General features: G+C 42.1%; 1 long non-coding RNA gene across 1 annotated transcript in view; it reads right to left on the bottom strand.

The window, feature by feature from the left end:
* The window catches only part of LOC126354617 (uncharacterized), a 121,648-nt gene extending 106,140 nt beyond the window's left edge, over positions 1 to 15,508 (bottom strand). The window contains exon 1 of the long non-coding RNA XR_007565361.1: positions 15,435 to 15,508. This is a non-coding gene — a long non-coding RNA (uncharacterized LOC126354617). The remainder of the gene's footprint in view (positions 1 to 15,434) is intronic.
* Between the last annotated feature and the right edge of the window lie 848 nt (positions 15,509 to 16,356).

Below are 16,356 nucleotides of genomic sequence, written 5' to 3'. Positions count from 1 at the left end.
CTGCCTCGGGCATGGTTGTGTGTGATGTCCTTTGGTTAGTTAGGTTTAATTAGTTCTAAGTTCTAGGGGACTGATGGCCTCAGATGTTAAGTCCCATAGTGCTCAGAGCCATTTGAACCATTTAGACGGCTGCCTATTTCACATTATGACCCTCTTCAGCTGTCGGCGGTCTCTGTCAGCCAACAGACGAGGCCTGCCTGTACGCTTTTGTGCTGTACGTGACCCTTCACGTTTCCATTTCACTATCACATCGGAAACAGTGGACTTTAACTCATCATGTTCGACTACCGTATATACAAACTGAATTTACCGACCGCAAATACGTTCTAAAAAAACCACCCCAAGGCGAAATGGTGAAAAACTGCCGGTGCTGGAGATCAAGGCAAGAGACAGGCCTCCCCCCGTCATAAGAAACGTCATTGGCGTCGCACAAACATATTACCCCTCCACCAAGGCAAGTGTCGGCTACCAACTCCAACGACATCGTCATACTATTGGGGCCTGGAATTAGGCAACTGATGTGCAACAAAGTACGCTAAGGACGCAAGAGTACGTGCTGAGATGGGCCATCTCTGTAGCTAACTTCAACACGCGCTACAAGCCATTACGGTTCGTCTGACGGAAAGAGTCACTCAGACCAGTTTAATGGACAGTGTTACCCTCTATTTTCATAGATTGTTAACTTCTGCGAAGTTTGCGTCTTTCTGGTGTTAAAAACAAAAATCCAAAAAAGTCCCATTTATCCGCTGTTTATCATTTTTTACGATTTCCGGGCAGAAATCTTGGAGGTACTTCAGAAATTCGGAATTGAGCACCCTCAAAAATTTTTAACAAAGTTCCGGCTATTTGGCCTTTTTGAGCATCATTTGACTGAACTAAATAAGGGGAAAGTCGGGCGAGCAGTAACACAAAGTGGTGTAGCTTGATGTTCTTTCTTGGTGTATGGTGTTTTCCGTGGGAAAAACGGATGACGAAAAAGACACTGAGTAATGAATTTCTGTGGTAAAAGAAACGGCCTATGCTATGGGACAAGATGATCACTACACAAAGATCGCAATGCCACAACGAATGTCTAAAGACAAGTTTCTACAGGTTTTGCCAACCAACTGAAGACATTATACACAGTGAAAAATATATATAGCGAGTAGTTCAATAAAAGATTTCAGTCATATTTTTGCTTGCCAGGTCAACCATATAACAACACGTTTTACAGGAATTTCTGGAAGTGCGAACTAGCTTCAAAGAACGAGGTCTATAAAGTCTTTCAGATACCGCAGAATATATCAGCTTAATATTCGACAGCTAGAAGAACTAGTGATCCCATGAACCGATCCACAGATACTAGCTTCTCCATCTGTCTATTCTGCGGCAGTTTACATTAGTCCCGACAATACCGGTTGTTTTGACATGCCTTAGTGGTACTCAAATTTGTAAAGTTTTGCTGAAAATTCTCATGATTTCGATACTGTAACCGGTTTTATTTATAGTACTGCTTACTTGAGTGTAATCTACAGCACGTCAGTAGGCTGAATACAATTCATCTCTGAATTCTGCAGTTTTAGACAGTGCAACCAGTCGAAACTTTTGAGATCAAACAGAAATAAAAAGATCCTTGTCCTCAATGCGCTTTAGCTATTTGAAACAGGAGCTAAACGTCACCAAACTATTCGGTATTTTCATTAAATGTATTAATTTTTCGCTCCAAAACTATGTACCAAAGGATTTAATGTTTGGGAAGAATATTGCAACGCAACAACAATCAGAGTCGTGAGTATAAATACAAGGGATGTGACATTGAAATATCTTGAAAGCCACACATTGAATGAAAAAGAGTTCTAATCCCAACTGGTTTGTCTCGGACGAGGACATTCAATGATACCACGCAGCCGTTCACTCCACCCCGTGCGTGGGTGGCGCGGGCAACTTTGAAATAGTACATGGGAACCCCCGTTCGTTTTATTGGAGATTACGATTCTACGGCAAAATCTAACTACTTTTTGCCTGAAGCATTTTCTTCGTTTCGCTGTAATCGGAGGAATAGAACGGGTACGCAATTGCAGTTTACAGTGTGCTTCTCAATGGCCCTTAAATATCCAGAGGAACGTGGGACCCCAACTCCATGCTGCGAGTGCAGGACAGGCCATTATTTCGTATCTTCTGACTGGAGACCCCATTCGTAATGTTGTATTCCTCCGACGTATCCAACAGTGAACACGGCGCGCCACTGTGGCGGTGGCTCGAGGCAAGGGCAACATTCCAATTAGAATGTGTTCAAACGTAGTACCGGCAACTTCAATAAACTTAGTGATCCGCTTTTCAGGACGGAAGCATAACTGCGCGAGTTTCAGCACAGGCGTGTCTGATGCGGTCGACCACGTCTTCACGGCCTATTCACACTTATCTTTTAAATATCCTCACGGAAGGAAATCCGGCGACGTCGAATCCGTCGTCATCTGCAGATCTACCGACCAGTGTAAACAAGGTCTAACAACTCCCTTGCTTCAGTTGCGTTGCATAATGCGCTGGGCAGACATGCTGAAACGACATACGTTGTGGCAACATCAGAAGTAGTACCAATAGTTATTGCTCCAAAAACGTTCCATATTTGTGTCCATTCAACGAGCCGTCCATAAAATACGGACTAATCAGTTTGTCCCCCGTGACGCCACACCACACGTTAACTGACCAAGGACGTTGATGGTCAACTTGCCGTAACCAGTGGGGATTTTCTACCTGGGCGAAGTATGTGGGGGTCTTTCGCATTTGTTGACGTACTCATTCACAAAACACTACCCAATTATGGAAATTTGCGCCATGAAGTTATTGATGGAGTAACACGTTGCGTGAAAATGTAGGCTAACAGAAGGTTGCATACCGATGAATATATTAAGCATGGATTAATGTTTGTTGAAATGGCCAGTGTGTAATTTCCACAGCGTGTGATGTGTCAAACAGGATTGCCACCTGTACATGGGCGAGAAGTCCCTATACCTCTATAAACGTTGTTTAGTATCAAATATTATTCAAATGTTATTATGCACGTTGGTGGCTATGTTTCTTCTGATCAACTGTTGGTATCAATTGTTGGAATTCTTATTTACGTGTTGTTGCAGTCGCAGTCGGGTTTTATCTGTAGCCATGACGCATGAGAGCGGTCATAGTTACACTAGGGGTTGGTGAGCGCTTAGCGACAGGTATGAGAGTGCACGAACGACAATACCCGGGGGCAACAATGAGATTACATGAGGGTTCCAAGAAAGACTCCATCCATTACGAAAGGCAACACTTCTGAATTGAGAAAGATGCGATTTTGCTTTTGGAAGTGTTAAAGACAGGCAGCAGAATTTGAACGAAGAAGACACGAGAGGAATCAGGTGAGAGTCATCAACACGCATGGAACTGCACGGCGTTATGCTAGAAACGAAGTGAACAATGCTGTTGTGGATTTATTTCACAATGGAACATCGGACGTGCCCAAAAATATGTCAAGAAGAATTCGGAGGCTTATGGAAATGTGTTTACAGAACGATGGGGAAAACACTTATACTGTGCACTTAATATGTAAGGAAGTTGTTGTTGTTGTTGTGGGCTTCAGTCCTGAGATTGGTTTGATGCTACTCTATCCTGTGCAAACTTCTTCATCTCCCAATACGTACTGTAGCCTACATCCTTCTGAACCTCTTTAGTGTATTCATCCCTTGGTCTCCCTCTACGATTTTTACCCTCCACGCTGCCCTCCGATACTTAATTGTTGATACCTTGATGCCTCAGAACATGCCCTACCAACCGATCCCTTCTTCGTGTCAAGTTGTGCCCCAAACTCCTCTTCTCCCCAATCCTATTCAATAATTCCGCATTAGTTACGTGATCTACCCATCTAATCTTCAGCATTCTTCCATAGCACCACATTTCAAAGGCTTCTATTCTCTTCTTGTCCAAACTACTTATAGTCCATGTTACACTTCCACACATGGCTACACTCCATACAAATACTTTCAGAAACGACTTCCTGACACTTGTATCTACACTCGATGTTAAATTTCTCTTCTTCAGAAACGCTTTCCTTGCCATTGCCAGTCTACATTTTATATCTTCTCTACTTCGACCATCATCACTTATTTTGCTCCCCAAAAGCAAAACTCCTTCACTACTTTAAGTGTCTCATTTCCTAATCTAATTCCCTCAGCATCGCCCGACTTAATTCGACTACATTCCATTATCCTCGTTTTGCTTTTGTTGATGTTCATCTTATATGCTCCCTTCAAAACACTGTCCATTCCGTTCAAATGCTCTTCCAGGTCCTTTGCTGTCTCTGACAGAATTACAATGTCATCGACGAACCTCAAAGTTTTTATTTCTTCTCCATGGATTTTAATACCTACTCCGAATTTTTCTTTTGTTTCCTTTACTGCTTGCTCAATATACAAATTGAATAACATCGGGGAAAGGCTACAACTCTGTCTCATTCCCTTCCCAACCACTGCTTCCCTTTCATGTCCCTCGACTCTTATAACTGCCATCTGGTTTCTGTACAAATTGTAAATAGCCCTTCGCTCCCTGTATTTTACCCCTGCCACCTTCAGAATTTGAAAGATATTATTCCAGTCAACATTGTCAAAAGCTTTCTGCAAGTCTACAAATGCTAGAAACGTTGGTTTGCCTTTTCTGAATCTAGCTTCTAAGATAAGTCGTAGGGTCAGTATTGCCTCACGTGTTCCCATATTTCTACGGAATCCAAACCGTTCTTCCCCGAGGTCGGCTTCTACCAGTTTTTCTATTCGTCTGTACAGAATTCGGGTTAGTATTTTGCAGCCGTGACTTATTAAACTGACAGTTCGGTAATTTTCACATCTGTCAACGCCTGCTTTCTTTGCAATCGGAATTATTGTATTCTTCTTGAAGTCTGAGGGTATTTCGCCTGTCTCATACATTTTGCTCACCAGATGGTAGTTTTGTCAGGACTGGCTCTCCCAAGGCTGTCAGTAGTTCTAATGGAATGTTGTCTACTCCCGGGGCCTTGCTTCGACTTAGGTCTTTCCGTGCTCTATCAAATTCTTCACGCAGTATCATATCTCCCATTTCATCTTCATCTGTACCTGTGCTAAAACAAATCAAATCAATTAGCATTCGATAATGGGGGCTACAGGAACTTCACGGCCACTCTGTACTGTAACAAAGCATTGTACGTTATTTCGAGAAACTGTTCTCTATACTTTATGAGATCACTGAAGTATGTGAAAATACTTTATTTCATATATTTGTAAGGATTGGTCAGGCTCGCTGCTGTGTGACACGTTTTTTCATTTTCACTACAGATCTGTTACGGCTAAATTGCCATTATCAAGTGACCAGCGATGCAATGTAGGTGACATTTTCATTATATATGTTTGTGTTATGGTAGGATATTGAGCATGGATTCCTATTTACGTATATGCTGTCTAGATGGATTGATGGTGATGTCAGCCACAGTGTAACGTGAGACACTTGATGCTGTAAACTTAGCCGGAACAAAACCATAGTTGAAATGGAAGAAATAAAAAATGAACAGTACAATGCAAGGGAGGTTAATGATAATTTGGTTTGAGGGGGTTCAATGGCATGGTTACCAGCGCCCGGGAATATTCCCAATCTACTGTCCAGTCTCTTAAAGGCCGAAATGTCACTAGCTGACTTCTGCTCTGTTGTAGGCCCTATGGAACAAATTATTTATCACAGTTTGATTTTTTCTAGGACTCATTTTACTCAAATCAAAGAAAAAAAACACACAAAGTTGATTGTAACTTTAGATATAACGGATCGGCTGAGTAATATAACTGTGATCTACGTAACTTACTAGTTTTTGAACGAAACCTATCCTCAAATGCAAATATTCTCAATGAATTTAAAAAGCAATGCTGAATTTGACCGTTTTACTAACGTAGTTGAAAATTCAAAGCAGCAAATTCAGAGCCGCAAATTATTAAGAAACAAGTTATATCATCAAATACATGCTTATGAAGGTTTTGCAGACTTATCCACTAAAAAGAAACGGCAACAAATATTTAATAAGACAAATAATGATTCCACAAATTGGTACAAATTAATTTCGTTTCTGTTGCCGATTCCGCCAAGGTTTTCACAAAGTCTTTTTCTGTTATAAATATGAAGTTTTATCAAAAGCTACGTTACATGGCGTGGTGGTTGGTAGATGCCTACCAAGAAAGTATATTTTGCTAATAAACTTGCGTTCGAAAACGCTTCGTTTGCGTGCTACCGTCTCAGATGCGTGAAGGAGGATGTACCATTGGCAGTTTGGACCACACAAAATAGGCTAGGAGTAAAGGAGACAATGTACTTTACAGCCCCACGAAACTAGAGTTTGCTGGTATCTTTCAGTGGGAAAACGAGAGAAAGTTATTGAAACATAACACGAATTCTCTATTAATAGCAAAAAACCTCATATTATTGGTGATATGTTAATCAAACCCTCCATTCACAAAGCACCCAGAATTGTTTTTAGAGAAGACAGTCTACATCTACATCTACATCCGTACTCCGCAAGCCACCTGACGGTGTGTGGCGGAGGGTACCCTGAGTACCTCTATCGGTTCTCCATTCTATTCCAGTCTCGTATTGTACGTGGAAAGAAGGATTGTCGGTATGCTTCTGTGTGGGCTCTAATCTCTCTGATTTTATCCTCATGGTCTCTTCGCGAGATATACGTAGGAGGGAGCAATATACTGCTTGACTCTTCGGTGAAGGTATGTTCTCGAAACTTTAACAAAAGCCCGTACCGAGCTACTGAGCGTCTCTCCTGCAGAGTCTTCCACTGGAGTTTATCTATCATCTCCGTAACGCTTTCGCAATTACTAAATGATCCTGTAACGAAGCGCGCTGCTCTCCGTTGGATCTTCTCTATCTCTTCTATCAACCCTACCTGGTGCGGATCCCACACTGCTGAGCAGTATTCAAGCATTGGGCGAACAAGTGTACTGTAACCTACTTCCTTTGTTGTCGGATTGCATTTCCTTAGGATTCTTCCAATGAATCTCAGTCTGGCATCTGCTTTACCGACGATCAACTTTATATGATCATTCCATTTTAAATCACTCCTAATGCGTACTCCCAGATAAATTATGGAATTAACTGCTTCCAGTTGCTGACCTGCTATTTTGTAGCTAAATGATAAGGGACCTATCTTTCTATGTATTCGCATCACATTACACTTCGCTACATTGAGATTCAATTGCCATTCCGTGCACCATGCGTCAATTCGCTGCAGATCCTCCTGCATTTCAGTACAATTTTCCATTGTTGCAACCTCTCGATACACCACAGAATCATCTGCAAAAAGCCTCAGTGAACTTCCGATGTCATCCACCAGGTCATTTATGTATATTGTGAACAGCAACGGTCCTATGACACTCCCCTGCGGCACACCTGAAATCACTCTTACTTCGGAAGACTTCTCTCCATTGAGAATGACGTGCTGCGTTCTGTTATCTAGGAACTCCTCAATCCAATCACACAATTGATCTGATAGTCCGTATGCTCTTACTTTGTTCATTAAACGACTGTGGGGAACTGTGTCAAACGCCTTGCGGAAGTCAAGAAACACGGCATCCACTTGTGAACCCGTGTCTAAGGCCCTCTGAGTCTCGTGGACGAATAGCGCGAGCTGGGTTTCACACGATCGTCGTTTTCGAAACCCATGCTGATTCCTACAGAGTAGATTTCTAGTCTCCAGAAAAGACATTATACTCGAACGTAATACGTGTTCCAAAATTCTACAACTGATCGACGTTAGAGATATAGGTCTATAGTTCTGCACATCTGTTCGACGTCCCTTCTTGAGAACGGGGATGACCTGTGCCCTTTTCCAATCCTTTGGAACGCTTCGCTCTTCTAGAGACCTACGGTACACCGCTGCAAGAAGGGGGGCAAGTTCCTTCGCGTACTCTGTGTAAAATCGAACTGGTATCCCATCAGGACCAGCGGCCTTTCCTCTTTTGAGCGATTTTAATTGTTTCTCTATCCCTCTGTCGTCTACTTCGATATCTACCATTTTGTCAACTGTGCGACAATCTAGAGAAGGAAGCACAGTGCAGTCTTCCTCTGTGAAACAGCTTTGGAAGAAGACATTTAGTAATTCGGCCTTTAGTCTGTCATCCTCTGTTTCAGTACTATTTTGGTCACAGAGTGTCTGGACATTTTGTTTTGATCCACCTACCGCTTTGACATAGGACCAAAATTTCTTAGGATTTTCTGCCAAGTCAGTACATAGAACTTTACTTTCGAATTCATTGAAAGCCTCTCGCATAGCCCTCCTCACACTACATTTCGCTTCGCGTAATTTTTGTTTGTCTGCAAGGCTTTGGCTATGTTTATGTTTGCTGTGAAGTTCCCTTTGCTTCCGCAGCAGTTTTCTAACTTGGTTGTTGTACCACGGTGGCTCTTTTCCATCTCTTACGATCTTGCTTGGCACATACTCATCTAACGCATATTGTACCATGGTTTTGAACTTTGTCCACTGATCCTCAACACTATCTGCACTTGAGACAAAACTTTTGTGTTGCGCCGTCAGGTACTCTGTAATTGCTTTTTGTCACTTTTGCTAAACAGAAAAATCTTCCTACCTTTTTTAATATTTCTATTTACGGCTGAAATCATCGACGCAGTAACCGCTTTATGATCGCTGATTCCCTGTTCTGCATTAACTGATTCAAATAGTTCGGGTCTGTTTGTCACCAGAAGGTCTAATATATTATCGCCACGAGTCGGTTTTCTGTTTAACTGCTCAAGGTAGTTTTCAGATAAAGCACTTAAAAATATTTCACTGGATTCTTTGTCCCTGCCACCCGTTATGAACGTTTGAGTCTCCCAGTCTATATCCGGCAAATTAAAATCTCCACCCAGAACTATAACATGGTGGGGAAATCTCGAAATATTCTCCAAATTATTCTTCAGGTGCTGAGCCACAACAGCTGCTGAGCCCGGGGGCCTATAGAGACATCCTATTACCATGTCTGAGCCTGCTTTAACCGTGACCTTCACCCAAATCATTTCACAATTCAAATCTCCCTCAATTTCCTTCGATACTATTGCACTTCTTATCGCTATAAACACGCCTCCCCCTTCACTGTCCAGCCTATCTCTGCGGTATACATTCCAATCAGAGTTTAGGATTTCATTACTGTTTACGTCTGGTTTCAGCCAACTTTCTGTTCCTAGTACTATATGGGCGTTGTGACCGTTTATTAATGAGAGCAGTTCTGGGACCTTTCTATAGACGCTCCTGCAGTTTACTATTAGCACATTAATATTGTTATTCCTTGTTGCATTTTGCCTACTCCTGCCTTGCCGCGTCTCAGGAGGCGTCTTGTCGGGCCTAGGGAGGGAATTCTCTAACCTAAAAAAACCCCATGTGCACTCCACACGTACTCCGCTACCCTCGTAGCCGCTTCCGGCGTGTAGTGCACGCCTGACCTATTCAGGGGGACCCTACATTTCTCCACCCGATAGCGGAGGTCGAGAAATTTGCACCCCAGCTCTCCGCAGAATCGTCTGAGCCTCTGGTTTAAGCCTTCCACTCGGCTCCAAACCAGAGGACCGCGATCGGTTCTCGGAACGATACTACAAATAGTTAGCTCTGATTCCACCCCGCGAGCGAGGCTTTCCACCTTCACCAACTCCGCCAACCGCCTGTACGAACAGAGGATTACCTCTGAACCCAGACGGCAAGAGTCATTGGTGCCGACATGAGCAACAATTTGCAGTCGGGTGCACCCAGTGCTCTCTATCGCCGCCGGTAGGGCCACCTCCACATCTCGGATGAGACCCCCCGGCAAGCAGACAGAGTGAACACTGGCCTTCTTCCCCGACCTTTCCGCTATTTCCCTAAGGGGCTCCATCACCCGCCTAACGTTGGAGCTCCCAATAACTAATAAACCCCTCCCCCCGTGTGCCTGCTCGGACCTTGCTGAAGGAGCAGCCACATGTCCACTCACAGGCAGAGCGGGCGATGCCACACGGCCAGCCTCCACATTGACCCTCCGCCTCGTGCGCCGCGAACGCCGCTGAACCCGCCACTCCCCTTGGGGAGAGGGTGGCCCAAACGCGCCCGGTACCCGCGAAGATGTCTCGACAGCAGGGACAGTGGGTGAAGAATGTAACACCTGGGGTGTACCTTGCGACGCACCAGACTCCCCACTGCCGCTACACTCCGAGGCAGCAGCCTGAAGACGGCTGACCGCGGACATCAACACGCTCAGCTGTTCGCGAAGAGTGGCCAGCTCCTCCTGCGTCCGTACACAGCAGCCACACATCCTAGCCATCCTAAGAAATCAATTTACTATAGAGTGTTAATCAGCTTTTAACTAGACTGCTAATTCACTAAAGGCGGTTGATTATTGACTAAACTGAAAAATTGACAGAATACCTCTTTCAAACAACAGTGTGCGGCGTACGATCGAGGAAATATCCATGAATGTGAAAGACGGCTATTTCAAAGCCTAAAAATCCTTCATTTTTTGCCCTGCAGTGTGACGACCCTAACAATACGGTTCAAAAGCGTCAATTAATAGCATACTGACCATTTTCAGACGAGATGAAAATAATGGAAGAGCAATTGTTTTCTATAAATTTAGAAACGACATCAAAAGATCCAGGTGTACTTTCGGCCGTTAATAAATTTTTGGTTGAATTTCTACTGACGGAGCACCAGGCTTGTTTTCCTGAATATTGCAAAAGAAAAACTTATTGGCTCTCACTGCATGATTCACAGAGAAGACCTAGCTTCTAAAACTTCAACTGATAAATTGCACACTGCACTGAAAGAGGCTATCTGTGTAGTTAATAAAATTAACTGCTGCGAATACTCGCGTTTTTTGCGAGTGCTATTCATCATCTCAATGCTGAAAAACAAAGTTTAATTTTTCACACTCAAATCCGGCGGTTTTCTAAATCAGAGATGGATCTATTTCTTTTGAGTCAATGGAAAACTGAGCGTCATCATTCACTGATAACGTTGTATTTTCCCTAGCTTACCTTGCAGACTTCTTTGAAACCCTGAAGAATCTGAATTTGAAACTATAAGGTGGAAACATGATAATGGATGCCAGTGTGGCCGTAAAGGCCTTCTTGGAAAAGACGACTATGGAAGCGCTGCCTGTTTGATCCCATTGGTAACTTTTGACATTTCCTCTATTCAGTGGACTCCTGCATGCGCAACAGTGCGACGCAGTGGAGTGGAGAGTTGTAATCAGTGATAACCTGGAACGGAATCAAGGAGTTCAAACTTAATTTTCCTTGTCAATTTACTTTCCCTATTTGTCTTCAGAAGATTTGCAACGAAACTAGCAAGATCACCCTTGAAAACTGATGTAAATGATGAAATGGAAGAGGATACAACTGAATTTAAATTAGAGTCTAGTGCTAAAGAACAGATTCAGCAAATGAGATTGGAAGAATTTGAGTCCACTTTCCTTCCTATTTCTCCAGGAGTGGCAAAGAAAGCAATTTTAAGTCCTCGTTCCAGTCTCATCTACATACCTCTGTGAGGCAGGATTCTCTACACTAGCTACTGATAAAACAAGACATCGCAGTGACTGAACGTGGAGTGTGGCCTCAGATGTGCTTTAACTATTTTTAAACCAAACCCTTAGAAGCAGCCTGAAGAAAAAACATTTCAACCGCGTCATTGATGTTCTGAATTTTTCTTGTGATTTCATCCCACGAAAAAATGTTTATGTTAAAAGTGGAGTGGAAACAATGTCAATGATTTAAGGCAAAGACGTTTCTACTTTGGGCACAGGTTTTCGAAAGAAGCAAAAATATGAAAACAAAATAACGAAACATTGAGAGAGACATTAAATATTCTAAGGTTGCGAAACGGGGGCACCAGGAAGAAAAGTTTGAGAACCAGTAGTCAAACTTAGCGAACGGTACGCTACACGTAATTATACTTTTCATGAATTATACTTTTCATGAATCAAGTGCGCATACTTGATTATTGGTGAAATTTCTAGAAGACAATGATATAAACAACAGCAACTCAATGTGTTCATGACGAAGTTACGATGTTATTCTATCAGAGCTGAAAATTCAATTTTTTGGGGATCACTTATTTGAAAATTGAATGAGAATGTTACTGTGCGAAAAATCGCACGAAATGAGAAACAGTTTTGTTTTTCATATGAAAAGGAAAACATTTATTAAAAAATTAAACGTATCAAATTGGATACGGTTTTATTTAAACAAAAATGCTTTTACAACGATGTTTGACAACCCCGTTTCTAGTTACATTTTACGGCGTTTACCCGGAACATGTGAAACATGAGGGAAGAGCGGGCATGAACTGGTATAGTCCTGTGAATTCGAACGCCGCGCGCGAGCAATAGATGACGCGACTTCTGCGGTAACTGCATGTTGCTGACGTCATGACATCAGTCAGTCTGATCCGCTTACATTTGTTGTAAAGTGTTCCGTTTTATTGTAAAATTAAACTGTGATCTGATCGGAATGGAGAGTTTAGTTTTGGTTCTCGAGTTGTTATTCTTTAAATAAGTTCGTACCAATTACAATTTCTTACGAAATTTTGGAATTTATTAAATGCCAACATACCACATATTGCAGTCTTATTATTAAAAAGTATGTTCGCCATTAATATGTATGGTGAAAAAATAACATTTTAGTAGATATGCACAATTTTTACAGATAGAGGGCACTTTTTACTTTCACCAATCAGTTTCCTCCAAACTGTGATATAAGGTTTTAACAGATTTAAAATTACTTTAGTTATGACAGCGAACCAACAGTTTTGTAGTGATAGGTTACTCTGTAACTGCAATGTTCACATTGAGTTTTAATAGTGTCGTCTTTAACGACAAGGTTTTTATTTAAGATGAAGGTTTAACTATGGGAAACAGTCTATCAGGCATTTTAGCTGAAATTCTTATGAATGACTTTGAGAACAAAGTTTTTAGCTCTTTTCCACAAATTAAGGAGAAGTTAATTTATTACAGACAGTATGTTTACGACACTTATTATTCAAAGGGAAAAATAGTAGTGGAAAACCCTAAAGTTTTAAACGAGCAGCATCCGAAAGATCAGTTCACGCTAGAAATGGAGAACAATGGGGCGACAAACTACAGGGTGTTTCAAAAATGACCGGTATATTTGAAACGGCAATAAAAACTAAACGAGCAGTGATAGAAATACACCGTTTGTTGCAATATGCTTGGGACAACAGTACATTTTCAGGCGGATAACTTTCGAAATTACAGTAGCTACAATTTTCAACAACAGATGGCGCTGCAAGTGATGTGAAAGATAGAAGACAACGCAGTGTGTGGGTGCGCCATTCTGTACGTCGTTTTTCTGCTGTAAGCGTGTGCTGTTCACAACGCGCAAGTGTGCTGTGGACAACATGGTTTATTCCTTAGAACAGAGGATTTTTCTGGTGTTGGAATTCCACCACCTAGAACACAGTGTTGTTGCAACAAGACGAAGTTTTCAACGGAGGTTTAATGTAACCAAAGGACCGAAAAGCGATACAATAAAGGATCTGTTTGAAAAATTTCAACGGACTGGGAACGTGACGGATGAACGTGCTGGAAAGGTAGTGCGACCGCGTACGGAAACCACAGAGGGCAACGTGCAGCTAGTGCAGCAGGTGATCCAACAGCGGCCTCAGGTTTCCGTTCGCAGTGTTGCAGCTGCGGTCCAAATGACGCCAACGTCCACGTATCGTCTCAGCGCCAGAGTTTACACCTCTATCCATACAAAATTCAAACGCAGCAACCCCTCATCGCCGATACCATTACTGCAGGAGAGACATTCGCTAACGATATAGTGCACAGGATTGATGACGGCGATATGCATGTGGGGAGCATTTGGTTTACTGACGAAGCTTATTTTTACCTGGACGGTTTCGTCAATAAACAGAACTGGCGCATATGGGGAACCGAAAAGCCCCATGTTGCAGTCCCATCGTCCCTGCATCTTCAAAAAGTACTGGTCTGGGTCGCCATTTCTTCCAAAGGAATCATTGGCCCATTTTTCAGATCCGAAACGATTACTGCATCACGCTATCCGGACATTCTTCGTGAATTTGTGGCGGTACAAACTGCCTTAGACGACACTGCGAACACCTCGTGGTTTATGCAAGATGGTGCCCGGCCACATCGCACGGCCGACGTCTTTAATTTCCTGAATGAATATTTCGATGATAGTGTGATTGCTTTGGGCTATCCGAATCATACAGGAGGCGGCGTGGATTGGCCTCCCTATTCGCCAGACATTAACCGCTGTGACTTCTTTCTGTGGGGACACTTGAAAGACCAGGTGTACCGCCAGAATCCCGATACAACTGAACAGCTGAAGCAGTACATCTCATCTGCATGTGAAGCCATTCCGCCAGACACGTTGTCAAAGGTTTCGGGTAATTTCATTGAGAGACTACGCCATATTATTGCTACGCATGGTGGATATGTGGAAAATATCGTACTATAGAGTTTCCCAGACCGCAGCGCCATCTGTTGTTGACAATTGTAACTACTGTAATTTCAAAAGTTTGTCTGCCTGAAAATGTACTGTTGTCCTAAGCATATTGCAACAAACGGTGTATTTCTATCGCTGCTCGTTTAGTTTGTATTGCCGTTTCAAATATACCGGTCATTTTTGAAACACCCTGTATTTAGATTTGACCGTCAGAAAGGAGGGAGGTAGGCACGTTTTCGGCGTCTATAGAAAAGACTCTTGTTGCGACAACATTATAGAAGCGTCGCCGCACCACCCGGCACAGCATAAAAGAGCGTACTTTCATGCAAGGTGTAACAGAGCGCTGAGATTGCCACTGAAGGAAGATGAGTTGCAGAAAGAACTAGATATTATTAAGCAAGTAGCAGCAGCTAATGGGTACCAGACACGATGTCACACGTATGTTTAACAACATCAAAAACAAATCAGCGGGTATCAGTAATGATTCTAGGAAAATTAAGGTTAAGAAGTTTGTCACCCTGACATACAAACGGCGTGTGCCGGAAAGAAACATGGCTGTGGCATTCAAGAAAGAAGGGCAAATGGCACATAGACACATAAACCAGCAACGACAAAACAAATGAAATACAACAAATCCGGAGTATACAAGATCAAATGTGCTGAATGTGACACTTGTTGTATAGGGCAGACAGGGCGGAGTTTTGAAATTCGATACAGGCAGCATTGCAGTCATAGCAATCGGACAGTGTTTGCAGCGCATGTGAAGGATAGTATACATAAAGTGAGCAATAAAAATGGAGGTACTACATAAAGCTCCAAAAAGTCTCTATCTCAAAGTGCTCGAAGGGATTGAAATATACGCTCATCAAATGATAAACTCAGACCTACTACTTACTGAGCAAAGTGATTTTATGCACAGGACGTATGAGATTTTTAAAGGCATGTTTTAGGCTTACTCTTGAATGCAACAACACACTCCAGTAAAAACCAGCTGCAGCGGAACGGCCCTCAGCGTACTGGCGGCGAGGTGAATTGGGCGCGGCGGAAGAGGACTTGGCGTGGCGCTGTATACGTTCTGACGTAGGGCAATCCTGTCCACCTCCAATCAATACAAAGAGGAAACGCACATTTTCGAAAATATATATATATATGTTTTAATTATATTTTAAGTTTCTTTAAAAATATTTAAATTAATGTAAATTATTTCGGTTCATGCTCCACTCAAAAAAGATTTAAGTGTTTTTTCTTTAAAAATTGTCTTATTATTAAAAAGTATATTCGCCATTTATATGTATGGTGAAATATATCTTAGTACATACGCACAGTTCTTACAGATAGAGGGCACTTTTTACTTTTACCAATCAGGTTTCTCCAAACTGTGATATAACAGATTAAAAATTACTTTAGTTATGACAGCGAACCAATAGTTTTGTACTGACAGGTTACTCTGTAACTGCAATATATGGTATGTTGACATGTAATACATTCCAAAATTTCTTTTTGTGAACGAAGATAGTTCTGTCAATAACTATATCTCTCTTGTTAATTATATTTTTCACTGATCTGAAGATAGGCAACTAGCCTGAAACCGGTCATTGAAAATAAAAAATGACGATCGAAGACTGAAATGCCATATTTTTACTGCTTTTCTCGTCCTGATTACCAGCAGATCCAGGAGCACAACAGTTTTTCACCGTTCTAAATAGTAACAAAAAAAGTGTTCCACGATATGGCAGGGGCGATACATACGATGAAGAAACAGTGTTGGTTGTACGGATGTATTTATAATTTGTTTAACAGTGACGCGTTTCTCCTCAGTCAGGCATCTTCAGACTGGCTTAAACAAAAAATATATATTTTGTTGAAGCAGCATGACCC

The sequence above is a fragment of the Schistocerca gregaria genome, chromosome 3 (genome assembly GCF_023897955.1).
Source record: "Schistocerca gregaria isolate iqSchGreg1 chromosome 3, iqSchGreg1.2, whole genome shotgun sequence".
In the NCBI taxonomy this organism is placed as follows: Eukaryota; Metazoa; Arthropoda; class Insecta; order Orthoptera; family Acrididae; genus Schistocerca; species Schistocerca gregaria.
Note: the sequence above shows the minus strand (reverse complement) of the source record. Positions and strands in the feature narration are given on the sequence as shown.